At 36.0% G+C, this 22,170-nt stretch overlaps 1 protein-coding gene across 17 annotated transcripts in view; it reads left to right on the forward strand.

Moving 5' to 3' along the window:
* The window catches only part of LOC128025199 (caskin-2-like), a 102,317-nt gene that overhangs the window by 34,340 nt on the left and 45,807 nt on the right, over nucleotides 1–22,170 (forward strand). The gene's annotated exons all lie outside the window — the stretch shown is intronic.

A 22,170-nucleotide genomic window follows, 5' to 3' on the forward strand; every position in this document is an offset into this window, starting at 1 on the left:
TGTAATTATACTTTGCTGTCCTGACAAAGCAAAGCCATAAACACTAAAAGCTTAAAACTGCTGTAAACTATTTTTTAATTTGATACAAAGGTAATATAATACTGTTATAAATGCACATACATTAAAAAATATATATAAAAAACTTGTTAACAATTTAACAGAAGGATTACAGTGCTTTTGTGGTAATCAACATTGTGTCAGAAATGCTGTTGATTAAGTTTAATGGAGGTAGTAAGAGAGTAAGAGAGGGAAGGGACATTTTGAGATGTGTGGATTGCAGTCAAAACTGAATATTAAATGATTGGAAGTCCAGCATATGTCAGCGGAGGGATATACTTTTGATTAATCATTAGAATGTCAAAAACATACAGAACAATTACATGAAAAACTTCAATTGACCAGTGATAAAGAAAAAAAAGAAAAAGGTTTTGCCTGAGGTGACTTTCTTCAATATACTGACTCCTGGAGCATTTTTTTAATGTCTATTCGATGAAGCTTATATTAATTTTGCACTGGTGAGCCCTTGCTCTCACTGTCTGACAAAAACACAAATTATAGAAGTAGCCAACCACCTAATGTCATGGGCACAAAATGTTAAGGCATGACAGCTTTAATTTAGATAGTCCTCATCTGACCAGTTCAAAGCATAGCCCATCATTATCTATGTCTGGTGCCGAGAGCTTCAAAGCAGCTCCTCAGACGGTGTAACATGCACTAATTGCACAGGTTAAGTTTGGTTACTGGCCTGCTGCGGTAGCAGTAGCAAACCACATTTCATGAAAATGTCTGCGGACTGCGGTTTAGCTTTTCCACCTCTGTTCTCATGAAGATGTTGTGCAGGGGCTGAGAGAACAGAACACCCCCTACTCATTCATTCAGGGAGACTACTTGGCGTCTTATATAATGCCGATGTGTGTTACACTTAAAGGGTTAAAGTCCCATGAAATTACTCAACAAGTGCATTTTTCTTTCATGCATTGATGGTTTTACAACTGAAACAGAACAGGAGTCAAATAGGCATTATAGGGTAACTTCGCACTCGTGGAACTACTTGCTTGTCTGTGGCAATGGGGGACAGACATTAGGTGCGTTCACATGCACTTTAAAATTTGATTTTAGTTGTACTAAATCAATAACTCTTTTTTTTATTGGTTGAAGTGGCTTTTTAGTGGCGATTGGGGGTCCTGACTTCTTGACTGTTAGACTGTATATGGATGCCTGAGGCTGAGGTGTTCTGGGTTCATTATGACAAAGCTTTTGTGTCAAAATCCCTTGTTAATCCAGGCATCCAGTTTCCCCTCAGACTTAAATCTGATGGAGGTGGGACAGAAAATAGTTTTGGCCCTTTTCTGAGCTCCAGGAGGCATTTGAAACGTTTTGACTCTAGTGAATACTGGATTATATTTCTCGAGGAGGGTTTATTTTTGGAAGTTAGTTTCTGTATAGGTGTATACCATAGAGCAGTGGATCTTCTTTTTATCGTCCTCAACAATATTAAAAGGTCCAATGACTTCTCCAGTTGTTTGCGATTTACTAGTATTAAGGATACATTTTTTTTTTTAAATCTACACAAAATATTTTATTGCTTGGCAAATAGAAAAATATTAATTATACAAATATCCATGGATGTATAAGATTTTAATTTATGTGACTTCTCCATGTCTATAAACCATGCTTTTAAAATTAGGCTATATGTCATATATTCAGTGATTTCAAGATATTGGGAATTCTATTAAATCTCATTTAGTTGTTGAAAAGGTGAATTAAAATATCTTGATTGTGTAGCAGTTTTGGCTTATTTTTATGCTCCAATTTTGTCTAATTTTCTAACTTTCCAAGTCACCTTGAACCCCCATTGGAAGTTTGCTTTGGCCTACTAGTGTAGTGGATTTTAAACTTTTTTAAGAATGACTCTATTTGTTTCTTTTTAAATTGATGCAACCCATAAGCGCAAAGAGGTCTTCCTTAATAATCACTGAGCTGGCACTCATTTCAGTTTATTGCGCTCTCAGAAAATTCCATTATAATCAATGAATCTCTTTACGCTGCACAAAGTGTATTGTATTTATTTATTTATTTTTATTTACATCGTGATGAGATGATTAGCTGGCAGAATTCAGGACCAATGAGACACACTGTCGTTTTGAGCGGTAACCAAAACACATCTGATTGGCCATTACATTCAAGAAATCAGCCGATAGGTCTGTGATTGGCTACAAAGTTTTACGATTTCAATAAACGTTGTGATTAGAATCCTTTGAAGCTCTCCAGAATGCAAACATAGAGACAGATACACACTAGAGTCTGCCGTGCTGTCGCTTACTTTCAATTTGTTATGTTGTTATTAAAGATATTTGCTGGTTCCCGCTTCCTTCTTCCCTGAGTCTTGAACTTTATTACACACATATATACATTTTCATTAAATCATCCGGGCAACCTGTTATTGAAGTGGTTGTGACCCAAGGTTTTGAAAACCATTTCCCTAGTGGGCCTTGGTCCCCTGGTTGAGAACTTCTGCCGTAAAACCTTGACTTAAAAAAAGGTATAAAGGCTAAGTTGTCTTTTACCGGCTATTCTGCCAAATATAAAAAGTAATGCAATTATTAAAATCAATCAAAAGAAAGAGAGACAGTTAGACAGAGCTCTTGTAAGCTCAGCAGGGGGAGCTCTTTCAATCATGTGTGTGAAAGAGAGAGAGAGAAAGAGAGAGAGAGATTCCATCATCACAATTCACAAAGCTCCTTGGGCTCCAAGCTACTTTTGGCCAACCTCACACTTAATATTTAAAGCATGAACCCCCTTCAGAACGCTTCAAAATGACTGGTGGCCAGATTCATCAAACTTAATGGTCCCGCTGTAGGCTGGTGTGGTCGCTTTCTCAACCCCCCCCCCCCCCTTTTTTTTTTTCATTTGCTTCTGTCATTCATAGAGGGCCTCAGGTCAAAGCTAAGTGCTATTTTGCTATTAGCAGAAACTGGAGAGAATCCAGAGTCAAGAAATCTGATCTTACTAGTTTCTGGATTTTGGAAGAGCATCATTTGTCTTCTATATGAATGGGTAGCAAGAAAAAAATTAAACCTCAATGACCTACATACATTCAGTTAAGACAAGAAAGAGGATAGAAGAAAGATATAAAGAAACTGAAAAAAGAATGCAACAATCTTGGGTTATATTCTAATCGTTATATTCATTTTTTCCCTGCTACATGCCTCTTAGTCTTTATTATTATTACCCACAATCCAATCCATCGTTCCACTCTTTCCCCCTCTGTTCCTCCACTTTGCTTTTGTCCAGCTATCAGACAGTATTAAAAACTACAGGAGCAACAAACTCGAGCCGACATGACCTGATGAGGGCAACGGTGGGGTGATGGGAAGGGGGGCCATGGTGGTTAGGAGAGAGCGAATCACTCAAGTCATGTGACACCTTAGTCCAGTTTGCAATCAGCTACAGAATAATAAAGAACAAAACACTTCGTTCCCCCTTCCTCTCTTTTTCTCTTCATTGCTATAGTGCTAATATGAGCAACGTTGTTGTTGTTTTTGTTGTTGTTTTTGTAAAGATGAGAAGTAACTGAAGCATTTCTCACATTTTGCTCTACAGGTTAAGGTCAAAGGGGAGGCATTAAACAGCTCCTCAGCTCTTTCCTTAATGCTCTGTGGCCCACAAGGTGTTAGCTAAGGATAAAGGGAGTGGGGAGGACAAAAAGAATTGCTATGGAGTGACAGAAGGAAAGTTGCACTGTCAGACTCAGTTAGGGAGTTTAGTGACAGTTAACTTAACAACTGACAGATTTGTTGTTTAATTAAAGTGGTATATCTTTAAAGTGTTACATATTTTGTTCTACTTCGCTATTGGTGACTGTATGAGAAAAATATGAATAAAAAATACATATTTAAAGTATGTACCCTTATGAAACAAAAATATATTGCAGTATATTGGGAAATATCATGTAATATATTAGGCATATATTCTTATATATGGGATTTAATATTTATTTTTTTCCAATATATTGCAATATATTGAAAGCGGCAATCATTTGTATATTTGGCAATATATTATATAATATATGTATCATTACAATATATTATTCAATGCATTCAAATATATAATATATTCAAAAATAAAAAGGGAAAATAATATATTATAATATATCACAATATATATTATATTGGTAAATATATTTTCCTTTCGTAAGGGAATATAATTTGTGTAGTGTATAAATTAATCTGTCAGAATAATCTAAGATAGTACATATGATTTGTTTTTCTTTGTTTGTTTTTTGCTACTTGAAACACTTTTTTTTTAACTTCCTCTCATTTGCTGTTGACATTATCTTTTAGCATGTTAGCTAATATAATGACCTATGAATTATGTACTTTCATTGTGCAAAATTTAAACATACTGATTACTAAAACAAGTTTTAGTGTTGTAACTGTTATTATTGGGTCTAAAATGTAAGTTACTAAGCATGTTTACTGAACTGATTTATTAAAGCAGACACACTGGTAATCCTACTGTTGGCCTGAATGCCAATATATGCAAAAAGTCTTGCTATATCTGAAAAAAAAACTGAACTGTCAAGCACCTCTCTCTCTCTCTCTCTCTCTTTCTCTGTGTGTGTGTGTGTGTGTGTGTGTTTAATGGGGAAGTGTTCAGTTAGGCAGTTCAACAGGCAGACACAGCACAGCTGTAGTTAATTTGAACTGTAGCCCTGACAGCTTTAATGAGATACTTTATAGCCAGCACCAATCTCCTGCACTACTCATGCTATAAACACACACACACACACACACATAAGCACACACTTTGTGTGTTTACATCAGGATTAAACCTCAATGCAAAACCTCAAAAAATTAATTTGAATCACAGTGAAAATTTCAATAGAGAATCCACATTAAAGTAGATCCTTTTAATTGTATGGGCATTTAATGTGCCAAACAACATTTTGGTAGTGTTTCATTTCCTCACAGTAGTTTAATCAGCATGGCTGATTTGGTTCATTGCGATTAAGGTTCAGTCCTTTCATTCAAGTTAAAGGAAAAGAGCTCCACTCAAATATATATTGTGTGCAACTCAAGCTGGTCCATCCCTCAACAACCATCCCTCCATTCCACTTTTGTTATCTCGTTCTCTCCCTCCTCTGTCCGTCTGTGCCATTCCCATGTTAGTCTTGCCCAGGTCTCTGTGTCTGTCTGAAGTCTGATCAGAGCCTTTCAGCAGTGGCCTCTGTGCATAATACCTAATCTGAGATCTGAGTGGTTCATCTCACCCCCGCTCATGGCCTTTCATTCAGAAGACGCAGTATCTCTCAGGTGCCTCGTCTTTATATTTAGGCTTTATCTATACAGACACCATAGCAACACATCCCATACTGGCATTTACAAAAGACATATTAAATCTGTTTAGTAAATGGAAATGTTCGATGAAGTTAGTAGGTAATGCACCATAAAGGTATCTGTAATGTGTTAGAATGCACTTTAAAGCCCATCATATAATGTAAGTGTAAGTATAAACAAATTTATAATGCATTGTAATACTTGCCTGTTTATGCTGACTCATTTAAAGAGCATAATGCACTGTAATGTGTGTGATGGTGAACAAATTTTGGCAGTGGCAGGTTAATTGAGAAAAATGACTGGATATAAAATTGTATTTGACACTGTTTAGTTTGAAAAAGGCTTCTCCAGGCAAAAATCACAAAACTCTTTTTTTTTTTTTTTTTTTTTTTTTTTATATTTCTATTCTGAGAAAAGAAAGTGTTTTATTCTGTTGATACCACTGAGAAGGTTTTAATCAAGTTAATCCAAAATAGAATTTTTAGGGAAAATGGGCCTTGAAAAATCTTATTAAGTTTCTGTTCTGTTCTATTCAATTTTAAAAACTCAAGTAGAGTGAAGTGGACTATTGAGAAATAATTAAAGAGAACATACAGAACATACATAAAATGAATCCATATAAAATTTTAATCCAAGTCTTTATATGATTAAGATTTAATTGAGTGTTTTATTCATAGAGTGCATCATATAGTCTGAAAGGCATCAGCAGATGCTTTATGTATGAGGGAGGAGAAACATGTCAAGAGAGAATGAGCCAGTGTGTGTGTGTGTGTGTGTGTGTTTGTGTGTGTGTGTGTTCAGTTCAGTAGACACGTCCTTTGGCCTCATTAGATGGTTAGCTCAGTGCTCATTCAGGTGTAGTGTTAGTGTGGAGTGTGTGTGTATGTGTGTGTATTCATTTTAGTACAGTGGACACGTCCTTTGGCCCCATTAGATGGTTAACACACTGCTCATTCAGCCGTGTGAACCAGGACACACACAAGAAAGCCGAGCAGCTGTGTGTACTAATGTACATGCGTATGTGTTTTGTCATTTATGAACATTTGTAAACACACATACTTGCACGTAAGAGATACAGAGATATAATAAAAGAGAAACAAAGAAGGGAAGCTAAAGAGGGAGATGCATTACTCTTTTTCCTCTTCTTCGCTCAACTTTTCCTCTCTCTCTCTCTTCTTCATTCACTCCCTGTCTCCTCTCATCTACATTAACAGCATGTGGCATTTCTGACTGTTATGGCTTGCTAATTATGGCTGTTTTGTTACTGTGCTCTACAGAACAATTGGGTGATTGTTGAGTGCAAAGATTCTAAAGACAAGCACTGGCCTCTTATTTCTTTTTTGTCTTTCTTTCTTTCTCTCTCCATCTTTCTAATGTTTTCTCCCCCTTTTCTACATTTGCTCAGTGGTTGTATTTGCTTTTTAAACAAGAGTTGTGAAAGCACCTGTAGAGGAAAATGCTGGATGTTTTTTTTTGTGTTGCCACAAATGCTTGTTTTCTGGTTTTTGCATGTTGGCTTCAAAACCACTTTAATTATATATATATATATATATATATATATATATATATATATATATATATATATATATATATATATATATATATATATATAAATATATATATATATATATATATATATATATATAGGTGCATCTCAATAAATTAGAATGTCATGGAAAATTTCATTTCTTTCAGTAATTCAAATCAAATTGTGAAGCTCGTGTATTAAATAAATTCAGTGCACACAGACTGAAGTAGTTTAAGTCTTTGGTTCTTTCAATTGTGATGATTTTGGCTCACATTTAACAAAAACCCACTATCTCAACAAATTGGAATATGGTGACATGCCAATCAGCTAATATATATATATATATATATATATATATATATATATATATATATATATATATATATATAGATATATATAGATATATATTAGGTACATAAATTAAGACAAAACAACTGTGGTCATCTATTTAATGCAGGTAGATTGAAAGATAATAGTTCACTTCAGGGCAAGTTGTCACATATATATTGGGTTGACATGGTTTGTAAATGTTAAGATCAATGTCATATTTATTTAAAAGAACCATTAAAATCAACATAAGATCAACAATGTTTATTTTATTTTATTTTATTATTCTTTTTTTTTTTGTACGTAAAACCTAAAATAGTAATTACAGTGAAAATAAATAGATAATAAGAGTAATAGTTGTAGGGGTAATGTTTTGGAATGTGGACACAGACTGAAGCTGTAAACAGTGTTTTTAATCACAGTTTGAGCAAAGCAGGTATTGGCAGGTAAGTAGTTCAATGATTGGTTGGAATGAGTTATGAAAATAATAACTGCACTCTCCTTTATTGTAGGTGCAGGAGATCATGAACGGAGGAGCAGATGGATCGTGTATCCAGGTAATCCTCACTATTCAACACAAGAAACACAAAAGCGGGAGAGACATGCCAAACAAAAAAATCAAAAAATCACTAGATATCAGGGGACGTGGTAAGCAGTCCACTTTAAACAGACAAGACCGGACGATGAGGTGAGACTAGGTGTGTGCTTATTTGGCAGTGCTGATGAGTAATCCAGATGAGGTGCAGGTGTGGCTGGTTAGTAGTCAGGTGAGGGTGAGCCCTATGATTGATTGATCTCAGAGCTTGGTTGGTAATAGCTATATAAAATAAACAAATTAACTAATTATTTAATCTTTGTATGCTACATGTCATGAATTCTTTTGTGATTGCTTTTTACTGTGTAGATTTATCTGAGAATCTTAATAGTCTGTTTATCTGAAAATAATAGTTTGCTTAATGGAAACCAGCCCCACTGTTTTATTAACTGATCCAGAAAGAATTAATTAAAGTCTTTCTCCCAAAGACATCTTTGAACACTGCATTCAGGCAGACACAGATAACGCTGAACCAACCATGCCTGACCTCAACAGTGTGCGTGTGTTCAAAGTTTGTGTTGAAAGGCTCCCTGGCTTATCAAGATGGTTGAGTTCATTCACATTTCTAAAGGGATTCAAAACATGTCTGTATTTTGGGGAATATATGGTCAGTTACATTCTTTCAACCATCAGAGGAACATATTGGAAACTTAGGATTTTGGAAAGACACATGGTATGGTATGAACACGTAACATATCTGCCACTTTTTTTTTGACCAAGTAAAAGGCAATTATGAATGGATGTCCCTTATTTTGCCACACAGAAGGTGGCAACCCTAGTCAGTACCTTGATATCTGAATCAAGCGAACAATGCTTTAAAGATTGCTAGCTAACTATTAAGCAACTGAAATGAATTGAAATGTTAACTGAAACATTAAAGGTGCCATCTGTAATGTTTGGCAAAAAAAAATCAAGTCATACTCCACATTCCATACCAGATGGGGGCAATATGCCTCAATAAAGTGAATTGGTCTACTCTAGAGTAACAAACGAGAAATGGCATAGTCTCTATGCTCCGCCCCTACTTTCACAACAACACTACAGCCATAGCCGAAGCCTATCTGTGCGTTCACACCGCCGGCGTCTAGAGCGTCAAAAGTCACTCTTGCCGCTCTGCTCACGACGCTGCAGAAAGATTTGTGAGCGCTCAGACACTCTAACGTAGATCGAATGCTTATTTTGTATTTAAAGCGGCCACAAAGCAAACAAGCTTGTTGATCTCGTGCAGACTAACCACAAGGTGTTATAAGTTAACCTCATTAAATATTGTTGTGGACGAAATATTATGATCCTTTACTTAAAATGAACAATCTCAGACACCTTGATCCACGTATCACTTTTAATTTATTTTTTATGTCCTTGTATGCAAACAGGGACACATCATAGATTAATACAAACGCTAAACAGCAATAATCAACTTGTCCTTTATTCTGCTTGGGAACTAATGTGCCAACTCTCAAGCATTTACCGTTAGACACACGCAATTGACTCTTTTCACATGCTTTCACGCCACACATCAATTTTTTCTCGCACAGAAAAACCACAAAGCAAACAGGACAAGGAGACCAACAGACTAGACAGAGCAGGTTAGTTATGAAATAAAACAACGGGTAAGTTACAGCTAGCTAATTATCAAACGCAGCTACGGTTAGCCATCGCTAACATTAGCACGTTTATCGAACAGCCTCCGATACATTTCTATGCTATAACTTCCCGAAAACAAATACACAAACATATAAAACAAACTTCTAGCGAAATACTAACAGCATCTAACTTGCAAGTTCGGAGTCGAACCTCATTTCTTTCATGTCCATCAGTTGTCTCCAGCAATTAAAAGCAGTGCCGATGTTTACTCTGGTATTCTTATCGGATTTGATTTGTGATTCCGATCGCGGTTGTTTCCCTGTAGCGGGTGTTGGTCTCTTGCCAAGGGCTTCAGCTATCCTTCCGCTCTCTTCCCTGAACTAAAAGTAGTGGGCTGTACTTTCCACATGATTGACACCAGGTTCAAGTACACGCCCACAAGACGTGCGAGTTATTCGTGTATTGCAGGTTGGCTGGTGGTTATGTTGCCCGCATACCGCCTCCCATGGCCGAAACTGGTATTACGACACCTGTCGGGCCGGGGGGAGTAATGCTAATGCTAATTAAGGTTGATATCTCTGCAGCACTATAACTTGACATTTTTTTTATGACATCATCGCCCTTGTCATCATCGTAGCTCATTAAGTAGTAGTTATTGCATTATACCTTGATATATAATCATGCTATCATGGGTTCGATCCCAGGGAACAGACGTGCGTGAAAATGTATATGCTCAAAAATCATAATTTAGCATGATTTCTGTGAGGGTTAGGTTTAGGGGTGGGGTTAGGTGTGGTCATTTGAACGAATAAGCCACCTACAGTAGTAAAATATGTAGGAAATACTGTGAGATCGGTGTAAAACGCCCACACATTGCATTTAAATAAACGTGCGTTTTGATTGGTAATGACGTTACACGTCAATTCATGACGACAGACGCAACTCGATACTGTCATTATTTTTACTCCCGCTAGAGGGCGCTTAACTTTAAAACGTAAATATAGGTCGTAATAAATGCTTGCACAAACGACCTATATGGTCGTTTTTTGTTGGAGGACAGGCTGGGCTATTGAGATGACAAGTTCAATTTCTAAGCAAATGTTGTAGGAACAAGCTACAAATGCTCCACCCACACACTTCATATAGCAGACGGGTTTTCTTCTTTCTGTTTATGGACGTAACACAACCACGCAAAGGCGAATTATTTCAAAGTAACAAATGTTTCTGTCATTCTGGACTCAACAACTCAAATTATAAATCATTATCATAAGTTTACCATCACAAATCAAGGTAAGGTAAGGAGACACTGAAGTCACTGATACTTGCTTCATAATCAGTTTTTGGCACTTTTTTTCAAAGTTACAAAAATCATCATCGACTCATTGACCATACCATGTTAATACAGTTACAATTATTCTTCAGAGTCATATAGATTTGCCACAATTTGATTATGAGTAAATGATGACAGATCTTCATTTTTAGATGAACTATCCTTGTAAGTTTGGAAAGTATCTTATGACGCACAGGTTTGCTGGTAAATGTTCGAGAATAGGTTTATTGTGTCCCGTTAAGTGACTCTCTGTTGTAAAAAGAATTCAGTATTCAAGTCTGCCCTTTACATTTTTAAACTAGTGTGTGTATGTGTGTACGTGAGTGTGTGTATGTAGCCCCAAAGCTGTCATCACTTCACTGTGTGACCAATTACCAATAATTACCCCTGGCAGCATAGGTTCCATTCAGCTATGAACACCAAGCCCACCAAACTTCCATCCAGTTATTGAGGATGTGAGTGGGCTTCAGTCACTGTTTTACACACATTATACTGTACACACATGTGTATACAGTTAAAGGTATTATACACCTATTACTGTAGTGTACAGAATGTCCTACACAAATGAAGACCTTTGTTTTTCATTTTTCAAAAAAATAGTTATGGCAGGAGAGACAGTGTATGATGGTTGAAGCAGTCTTAAATGTTTTTTCATCTATGATTGTGATTCAACATTTCACCAGCAGCTCCTTAATTATAAAATAATATTTGACCTGACCATACACACAAAGCTATAATGCAAACATATGCAGAAACGCATATGCAAATATTTACACACATATATTTACATGGCTAAAGCATCAAAATGAAAAAGTTCACAATTATGACAATGTTGTCATTATTTACTCATATTCATGATGCTTTACTTAATACAGAAATTTCCTTCTTACTTGAAACCCAAAATAAGATGTTACTATAACCCTGGAAGAAATTGTACAGTTCCAGAACGTTCTCGGAACATCCCCGCTGGTCTCAAGGACGTCCCTTAATAAAGTTCTTTAAAGGGTTACGTTATTTGGCGGCCCTTCTCAGAACATTCGGGACATTCTCTGAATTGGACAACATTTTATTTAGAAATTCTGTGTTCCCAGAATGTTCTTAGTACGTCCCCACAAGTGTTAAGGATGTCGCCTGGTAACATTCCCAGAACGTTCCGAGACAGTCAAGATGACAAGTTCTTTTTTAAGCGTTGTAATACGTTATTTGGTGGACCTTCAGGGAGCATTCAGGACTTTTTTGGGAATGTTTAGGGGACCCTTACTATCTCTACACTACATTCCCATAACATTTGCAGGACCTTTAGTGAACCAATCTAGAATGTTATTTTTGGTCCTATTTAGGTCTTTCCATCACGTTTACAACTTGTTTATAAGAAGACATAATGTTAAACAAGACTAGACTTTAAACCCTTAAAATGACTTTTTCATTGATTTTCATTTTCCTTTTAGAAATGTCCCTAATGTTTAGTTAAGGTTCGGAATTTTTAGAATGTAAGAATTTTTAGAATGAAGTTTTAGAATGTCCACATCTGCATAGGAAAAAGAACATACAGTATTGTTCAAAATAATAGCAGTACAATGTGACTAACCAGAATAATCAAGGTTTTTCGTATATTTTTTTATTGCTACGTGGCAAACAAGTTACCAGTAGGTTCAGTAGATTCTCAGAAAACAAATGAGACCCAGCATTCATGATATGCACGCTCTTAAGGCTGTGCAATTGGGCAATTAGTTGAATTAGTTGAAAGGGGTGTGTTCAAAAAAATAGCAGTGTGGCATTCAATCACTGAGGTCATCAATTTTGTGAAGAAACAGGTGTGAATCAGGTGGCCCCTATTTAAGGATGAAGCCAACACTTGTTGAACATGCATTTGAAAGCTGAGGAAAATGGGTCGTTCAAGACATTGTTCAGAAGAACAGCGTACTTTGATTAAAAAGTTGATTAGAGAGGGGAAAACCTATAAAGAGGTGCAAAAAATGATAGGCTGTTCAGCTAAAATGATCTCCAATGCCTTAAAATGGAGAGCAAAACCAGAGAGACGTGGAAGAAAACGGAAGACAACCATCAAAATGGATAGAAGAATAACCAGAATGGCAAAGGCTCAGCCAATGATCACCTCCAGGATGATCAAAGACAGTCTGGAGTTACCTGTAAGTACTGTGACAGTTAGAAGACGTCTGTGTGAAGCTAATCTATTTTCAAGAATCCCCCGCAAAGTCCCTCTGTTAAAAAAAAGGCATGTGCAGAAGAGGTTACAATTTGCCAAAGAACACATCAACTGGCCTAAAGAGAAATGGAGGAACATTTTGTGGACTGATGAGAGTAAAATTGTTTTTTTTGGGTCCAAGGGCCACAGGCAGTTTGTGAGACGACCCCCAAACTCTGAATTCAAGCCACAGTACACAGTGAAGACAGTGAAGCATGGAGGTGCAAGCATCATGATATGGGCATGTTTCTCCTACTATGGTGTTGGGCCTATTTATCGCATACCAGGGATCATGGATCAGTTTGCATATGTTAAAATACTTGAAGAGGTCATGTTGCCCTATGCTGAAGAGGACATGCCCTTGAAATGGTTGTTTCAACAAGACAATGACCCAAAACACACTAGTAAACGGGCAAAGTCTTGGTTCCAAACCAACAAAATTAATGTTATGGAGTGGCCAGCCCAATCTCCAGACCTTAATCCAATTGAGAACTTGTGGGGTGATATCAAAAATGCTGTTTCTGAAGCAAAACCAAGAAATGTGAATGAATTGTGGAATGTTGTTAAAGAATCATGGAGTGGAATAACAGCTGAGAGGTGCCACAAGTTGGTTGACTCCATGCCACACAGATGTCAAGCAGTTTTAAAAAACTGTGGTCGTACAACTAAATATTAGTTTAGTGATTCACAGGATTGCTAAATCTCAGAAAAAAAAATGTTTGTACAAAATAGTTTTGAGTTTGTACAGTCAAAGGTAGACACTGCTATTTTTTTGAACACACCCCTTTCAACTAATTGCCCAATTGCACAGCCTTAAGAGCGTGCATATCATGAATGCTGGGTCTTGTTTGTTTTCTGACAATCTACTGAACCTACTGGTAACTTGTTTGCCATGTAGCAATAAAAAATATACTAAAAACCTTGATTATTCTGGTTAGTCACATTGTACTGCTATTATTTTGAACAATACTGTATGAGCTGCTGTTTTCCATTTTAAAAGGATTATAATGTATACTGTTATATTGCATTAAAAAAAATCATAAAAGTAGTCCATTTATTATACTATTATTATGTTTCCAGTCTTCTTTGACTAGTTTGTTTAAGGAACAAGGCCACAATATACACCGTTTATTAGTAACCTTCTTCACTGATTATTTATCTAAAGTTCAATTTAAAAATAGCTTCTTTAAATTAGGCACAGCACAAGAAAATTTTACTGAAGTCATTTAATTTTAAGGGCGAGGTAGTGTTTGGAAAATAAATCGTCTGACGTGACTGTTTTAAGTGGATCTAATCAAAATAATAATAATAGTTGGAGCGGCATGAAATGGTATTTTCCTAAACTAACTTTGTCACATTATTATTATTATTTTTTTAAGTGTGTGAATGTACTGGTAAACTATTACCTTTTGTCTTTTTAAAATGGTTTTAAAGCATATTGACAGGTGTCAAAATGCACTTGAGGTTAACAGCACTAAATGGGACAAATGAAGCCACACTAATGCCTGAGTGAATCTTCTTTTATGCCCGAGAAAATGCCAGCTGTAAGACACACTCATTCAGTTCAGCTCTAAAGATTCTTTTCAGCTGAAAGCTTTCGACAGCTTTATCTCTCGAAACCTCTCATTCAATAGCCACATTCATACATTTGGAAAAGTCAAATAGAAGAGGGGGAGGGAGAAGAATAGAGAGCGACATGAGCAAAAGAGGGAGAATGAACGACACTGACTGAAAAAAGCCAGACTCTTCTTCTCCTTTAATTATGCAATTCTTCCCCCACCGCAGCCTATTCCCTCGGTTCATTTTCGAAATGATTTTCCACCTCAATTTCCAGTGACATCTTAAAACTGTAGCGAGCTCAAAATTAAGGGTCAGGCAACAGGCTGCTTCTGATTTAGAACATAAAGAACTGAAGAACAGAGAAGCCGACTGCTGCTACCACTGCACAGCTAACTGTTACCATCTGTCTGTGTGTGCGCGTGTGTGTTTGAGAGGGTCTGTAGCCCTCACTCATATTTCTCCCTTCTTCCATCTGCGTCCCGCTGGTTCTTACCCTCTCTAAATACTCCATAAAGCCCATGCACATGAGAGGAACTGACTTAACAAGGTGCGAGACCCAGGCCTGACCAATCACAGGTCATGATTTGGGGCTTCACTCCCACCCTGCCTTTCTGATTGGCTGCCTGTGTTACCCAGATGTTCTCTTTTTAATGATTTTTTTTAACCATTAACGTGATAGCTGTTTATGCCTGTGAAATGCTGGAATGTAGGGTTGAGGGATGAAGGAAAGAGGGGTGTGTACGGTCTGGAGGAGAGGGAATCTAATGTTCAGAATGGATAACTGTTAGGAATTAATGGAAACAGGCAAACCATAAGAGCTTTGCAACAAGATAATGTGTTTGCGCAATGTGTTTGTTTACACATCTACTTCAGTGGTTGTGATTTTTTTTAAATGATGTATTGATATGATAAAAAGAATGAAGACCAGATTACTAACACACTAAATAGAATATAATGTAACAAGTTGTACATAATCCCTGTGCCTCATTTCCTTAAAGATCTAAGTCGTATTTATTTTTCTTTACTTTAAAGCAGTTTTAAACAGCCTCTAACCACTTATAAGTCCATTACATGCAATTTGAATAGATCTTTCTTTAGTTCATCTTTATCATGAATGAATTTGCATGATAGACAATAAAGTGCAGCCGGGATGACGGATTTTGTAGTCCTAACAGGAAGTTAGCATCACCCTGAAAGAAACCTAATAGGTTCAACAAATATTATGATTCTTTCACTTTCTGTTCATCATGATACTCTTCACAAATGAACACAACTTTTATTATTTTTGAAGCAGATAAAATTGTCGGAAGTAAAAAGCTGAACGTAAGTAACTACACCACAATCCCATGACTTCAGTGTCACCTTCTGACAACTCTCTGTAATCTCATTTAGCTACCTGTTTGCCTTTTTTTTAAAACAAAAACTGTTTTTATTTTATTTTTAATCACGTGGTAGTATTACTTGATGGATTTTGTGTATCTTAAAGGTGACACATCATGAAAATCTGACTTTTTGGTTTATTTACTGTATATTGCTGCTTTCACAAAGGTCTAAAACCTTCAAAGACATAACAAACAGTTTTTGTAACTCTCGCGTTTTTAATGTAAACTATTGTTTAGTTTAGTTTAGTGCTCACATGCTGTGACAGCCACTTTCTGCATGTGCTTCAGATGGGTGCACTCAGAAAATTCTACATTAAATTTAAATTTAATATTGTTTAAAATGTGTGATTTCAGTGCGATAAACATGATAATCAGAACCAAAACTGATGTTTATAGCAGGTCAGAGCTGTAAAGACGCAGCTCCAGAAAATGGGGCGGGGAGCAGCAGCTCATTTGCATATAAAGAGACTGGCATGTGTTTTTGCTTCCACTCAAAATAGGCATTTTCAAAATGTTATAATAAATGATATGTGGGGTATTTTGAGCTGAAATTTTTTAGTAAACACATTCAAGGGACAAAAGAGACTTAGATTACATAATGTAAAAAGGGGCATAATATGTCACCTTTAAAAAGTCTGGAGCCTGTTTTAACCACAGACCTTATTTTTAAGCATTTAATCAAAAACTCCTTCAAAAACCATTGACTTTAGAACAATGGAGCCATAAGTTCTAAAATGTTAACTAATTTCTGGGTTTGGCGTACAAAAATAAATTCATAGACGAAACATCAACAGAAACAACAACAGTAAACTGATGGAATATTCTATTTCTGACATACACCACAAGATTTAACTACTTCCAACAACAGACCAGATGAATTTAGAACTTTTGCTTTGATGCTTTAAATGTAGTCTAGCTGTTGCAGTGGAGATGACACTACGCGACAATGACAATGCTTGATGTAGACAAGGTGTTACCAAAATAATTTTTAGATATTCAGTGACATTTACTAACTTGCAACCCCAACTAGTTTGACAGAATTTTGCACTTTCATGTTGCTTTTTTCCATGTGCTTCTTCTTAAGTGCATCTTGTAACAATTCTATGTAATAACAACCACCCTAACAACAGCCTACAGCAACAAAGCAAAAATATAAACCTTTCCAACCAATATGCCTGTATAGGTCGTTTGTTCAAATTCCTGAAATACAACCCATCAGAGCGCAACTCCTACAACTGCGCCCCTATGGGCAACAGGACGTTTTGCGTTATACCACAATATGGAATCATGTGATCATGAATACGATCCCAGAGAACGCATGTGCTCATAAAATGTGTATGCTCTATAAATCATAATTGTGCATGATTTCTGTGAGGGGTAGGTTTAGGGGTGGGGTTAGGTGTGGTCATTCGAATGTATAAGCCACCTAGTAAAATATGTACGAATTACTGTGAGATCGGTGTAAAAAGTCCACACGTTGCATTTAAATAAACGTGCATTTTGATTGGTAATGAATGACATTATACGTCATTTCATGACGACAGACGCAATACGATACTGTCATTATTGTAATGCCTGCTAGAGGGGGCTTAACTTTAAAATGTAAATGTAGGTCGTAATAAGGTACTTGCATAAACAACCTATATGGTCTTTTTTTTTTTGTTGGAGGACAGGCTCACAAATATAGGAAACATTTGCAAAAACACAGAAATGATCAGGCAACCACCAACATAGACCCCTCATTTCTAATCAGATTGGCCCCTGTGGACTAGTACACAATTATACTCCCATCAGTCATTTGAAACATAAAGCATTATAATCACATAAACATAGGCCTGCCATAAACATTGCAGTCTAAACATTGTATTCAGAGTAGAAAAGATTAGAGTTTTTATATTGTCATTTATATTTTAGCATGATTACAAATGAAGAAACTTTGGTTTTACTAAACTTGATGTGGGGCTTAGACACAGCATGATGCTATAAAAACTTATACTACACAATATACACTGCCTTGAAATGATCTTGGGTTGCAGCTAACTGTTAACTTGGTAAGAAAAAGGCCACAAACCAGCTGGAACTGCAATAAAATGTAGTCTTAGATTCAAAAGTGCTTTTCTATGCTGTCTTTTTTTATGGGAAAGTCATGTGTTTATTCCTAACCATTTAATTTTAAACACAAATGGTGAACGAAAACGATTAAGTTTCATTTGGAATACACTGTAATGATTAGATGCACAAAGCTGTTTAAAAACTGATCAAAAGCAAGACATTGAGGAACTCTATTGGTATCTCTATGTGGACGACTGGTAGTACACGTACCACACACTGTAGTGTTTACCTGTGATTCAGTGTTTGATTAGAGCCCTTGTCCATCAAACCCGTCCATCCCACTCTGTTCCACTCTGTAATATATTTACCTTTCAAGGTAACCATAAGCAAATGATAGGTTTAAACTTTGCTAGTGTGCTGGGAAAGCAAGCTACCTCTGTCCAGATCACAAGAGCGAAATATAGAGTTCTTTGTTTGAAGTGGCAGTAGATAAATCTTAAACAATCGCCATATATAGTATATCACTAAAACAGCATGTTTGTCTACCTATCATTCTCACTGATCTATGGAAAACAGACATCAAAGTCATACCAGGAACTTTGGAGAGAACGCTAGAGATTGATATGAGATAAAAAATGAATTCTCCTTTCTTCCCTCAGCATCACTGCTAAAGAGAGTCATTAGAATATGTGATGGTAGGAACCCCAAAATAGTGTGTTTGTGTGTGGCTCTGAGCTCACCTTATCCATCTCTGTCTTCCTGTAGGGAGTAGAGCTGTATCTTATAACCAAAGGTCAAGACATCTGGTCTAACTCAAACCTTAGACCGCTCACATTACCCTGCTTTATTCACTCTCTCTCATGCACACGCACATACACACACTACATTTTTATACATATTTAACATAAATTATAAAAAAATATATATATATATATATATATATATATATATATATATATATATATATATATATATATATATATATATATATATATATATATATATATATATAATACAGCACAAATTTTTTAACCTTGATGATAATAAAAAATATTATAATATAATAGCAAGCACCAATTCAGCATGTTAAAATGATTTCTGAAGAATCACGTGACACTGATGAATGGAGTAATTGTTGCTGGAAAACAAGCTGTGCCATCACAGGAATAAGGTACATTTTAAAATATATTCAAATAGAAAACAATTATTTTTAAATTGTAATAATATTACTTTTTTACTGTAGTTTTGATTAAATTAATGCAGCCTGGGTCAGTTTTTTTATTTTTTATATATATATATAAATAAAATTATGTTTGTCATACTGCCAATTCTAGTCCTTTGAGCGATGTTCAGTATACCTATGTGACCCTCAGAACCCTGTACGCATGACATCTCAGACGTCTCTAGTCAGATCTGAAGAGAGTTGTCTGTACCTGTGCCTGGAAGTGCTCAACAACTTCATAAATTACTTGAGCAGTCAGCCTCAAGCTTTTAACCTCCTTCTCTCACCTCTGTTAAAGTGTTACAGCCATCTTAACCAGCATTCACAGTTCACTGCTAAATGACAGTAAAACTATGTTTTTACCAGCCATTAGCATCAAGTAGCTGTCAAATCATCTCATCTAAATGCCTTTGATTTCACTTCTGAAAAAAATAATTCATGTTCAGTGTCTTCCTGTTTGGACCAAAGCTTTGCTGAATCAGAGTCTAGAGTACATCCATAAATCCTAAAACTCCAGCTGGTAGAATTTTATGATGATTTGGTGATATGGTATATATATTGACATTCCTTCAAATTTCTTGTTTGGGTTTATTGGTTTTTCAGATCTCTTAACACTTAACATTTATCTTCTAGTTTTGTAGATCATTTTAGCATTTCGTGTAGCTGTTTTTGTTTTTTCTAAACATTATAATTTTTTAGATATTTAAGATTAAATTTGGTAACACTTTATTTGAAGGTGACATTGTTATAGTGTAACGATGCAAATTATGTACTGAGTGATTTGAATTAAGAACATGTTCTTACTCTAGATTCAAAGTTAGGTTTTGGTTTTGGGTTAGTTACTTGTAATTATGCCTAATTTACTCTTATTACTATAGTAAGCACAGTAATGTGTATCTATTATCTTAGTTTTACCATTAAAAAAGTAAAATACATTATTGGCTATACTTACCAAGATGTAAATGACAATATCATCATAATATTTGCATATTGATTGATTCTTTCTTGCTAAGACAGTCTCTCAATGTGTTGTCTCTTCACGGAAAACCATTTCTGTCAGCGAATAAAATAAAAAAGTAATTGTGATTTCTAATAATTGTGACTTTGTCTTGTAATTGTGATTTTATATCTGCCATTTGCAACTTCATGTTTAGAAACTGAAACTTTTTTCTCATAATTGTGACTATATTTCAGGATTTGACTTAATATCTCTAAATTAAAACTCAATTCCAATTCTAAAACCAATTCCCAATGTAAATTAACTTTATTTCTTATTTTAAGTGTTATCTTACATTTATAGAGGCGGAAACCATATGATTTTCAAATACAAAAGACAGTAGTGTGTGCTCTTGACAGCAAGCGGCTTTGATGGACGGAAATTACTGTCACTACGGAATCAAGCCAGGTACCTATACACAATACACCTGTAAAGGGCTCGTCTAAAAATATCCATTATGAGGATGAGACAGGCCTGCAGGTGTGTGCATGGTTGTTTGTGAGTGAAATTTCTGTACCATTGTGTCACCTAAGTGCAAGTGATCTCATCAAAACAATGACCAAGAGACACAGAGGCGTCAAACTGTCCCATGGATAAGGCGTAGTCTGCCTGTTATTACCCACACTGTGTGCGTGTGTGTGTGTGTTTGAGGGGAAATCCCTATCATCATGCTGTCAACTCTCATGCCATGATAATAATGCTGAACATGAATAAGCAAGCAGTGAGCAATGGTTTAATTACTCACATTCTTTTTAAAATCCTTCCCAATTGGCAAAAAACACGTTCAGTCTTTTGACTTTTCCCTCTTAGTTGTCTTTCTCTATCACTCCTTTTTTTGTTTCCATTCTCTTTTGCCTCATCTTCCTCGGTCTACATCTTTCCGTCTGCTTCAGAAGAGCCTATAATCTTCCTCAGCCATAATCTGGTTCAGATGACACACCCTATATTTTTGATGTCCCCTTTCCATAAACTGAGGCTGCAGAGAAGTTAGATTTGAGAAGTAAATTATAGCTTACTCCTTCTTGCTATTCTCTTCAGTTTGATACAATATCTGGAAATACTGTTAATTTGTTAACCCCTTAATAGCCCTTCATATCTTAATATTTGCATATATCAATCACTCAGTTTACATCACCGAATATAAGGTTGTTGTTATTTATTATTTAATTTTTTTTTTTAAATGAAAATACTTTGACAATATATCTTTATACCAAATCTTTGTAAGAGTCCTGTGTCATGCTGCTGATATACACCTTTGATATCTGAGAGCATTTACACTGACAGTACTGGAAATGTCCGAGTTATAATTATCAAAGAATGGCTTTTTTTTTTTTTTTTTTTTTTTTGCCATTTAGTCAACTAAATGTGGCTGAAATGTCAGAGGAGCCCTGTAGCAGTTGTATCATTGTAATCAGAAAGGCTTTAATGGAAGGTGGTGTAAGGACAACTGTAAAGACAGTCCTCTGTAGGAGTACATAAAAAGAGCCTGTCATGAATGCCTGCTGTGCCCTATCCTTTAATTTAGAGTCTTTCTGCAACATAATCACAGCCTGACTACTTATGGTTATTACCTGAGCTCACGAGAGGGGGAGAAAAACATGTGTGTGTATTTGTGTGTGTGTGTGTGTGTGTGTGTGTGTGTGTGTACAATGGTGCCAGTGCTCTAGACTGACCTGAGGGCACACATTACCCCAGCCAGGGACATTACCGTGTAGCCTCAGTGTCTCTGCCGTTCCAGTGAAACTGGTTTACCTCACCATCACTGAATGGGCAGAATCAGCAGATAACTTCTCCAATCTAAATCTCTGTCTGTTATGCTTATCTCCTCATTATTATTTTTTACTGTTTCTAACCTTGTTTATCTGTGCCTGTTTTCTTACACGGCTAAATCTTCAGTCAGGGAAATCTAGGGTAATTTTAAAGTTCATGTTATTTTGAATTGCTTGTTGTATTCCTCATTGCTGGTTGCATTCCTCAATTGCAAGTCGCTAAATTATTAAATATTATTGTAAGTGTTGTTGTTGTACTCTCTAGCTGTAAAGGATATA

This window comes from Carassius gibelio, chromosome A12 (assembly GCF_023724105.1).
Source record: "Carassius gibelio isolate Cgi1373 ecotype wild population from Czech Republic chromosome A12, carGib1.2-hapl.c, whole genome shotgun sequence".
Taxonomy (NCBI): domain Eukaryota; kingdom Metazoa; phylum Chordata; class Actinopteri; order Cypriniformes; family Cyprinidae; genus Carassius; species Carassius gibelio.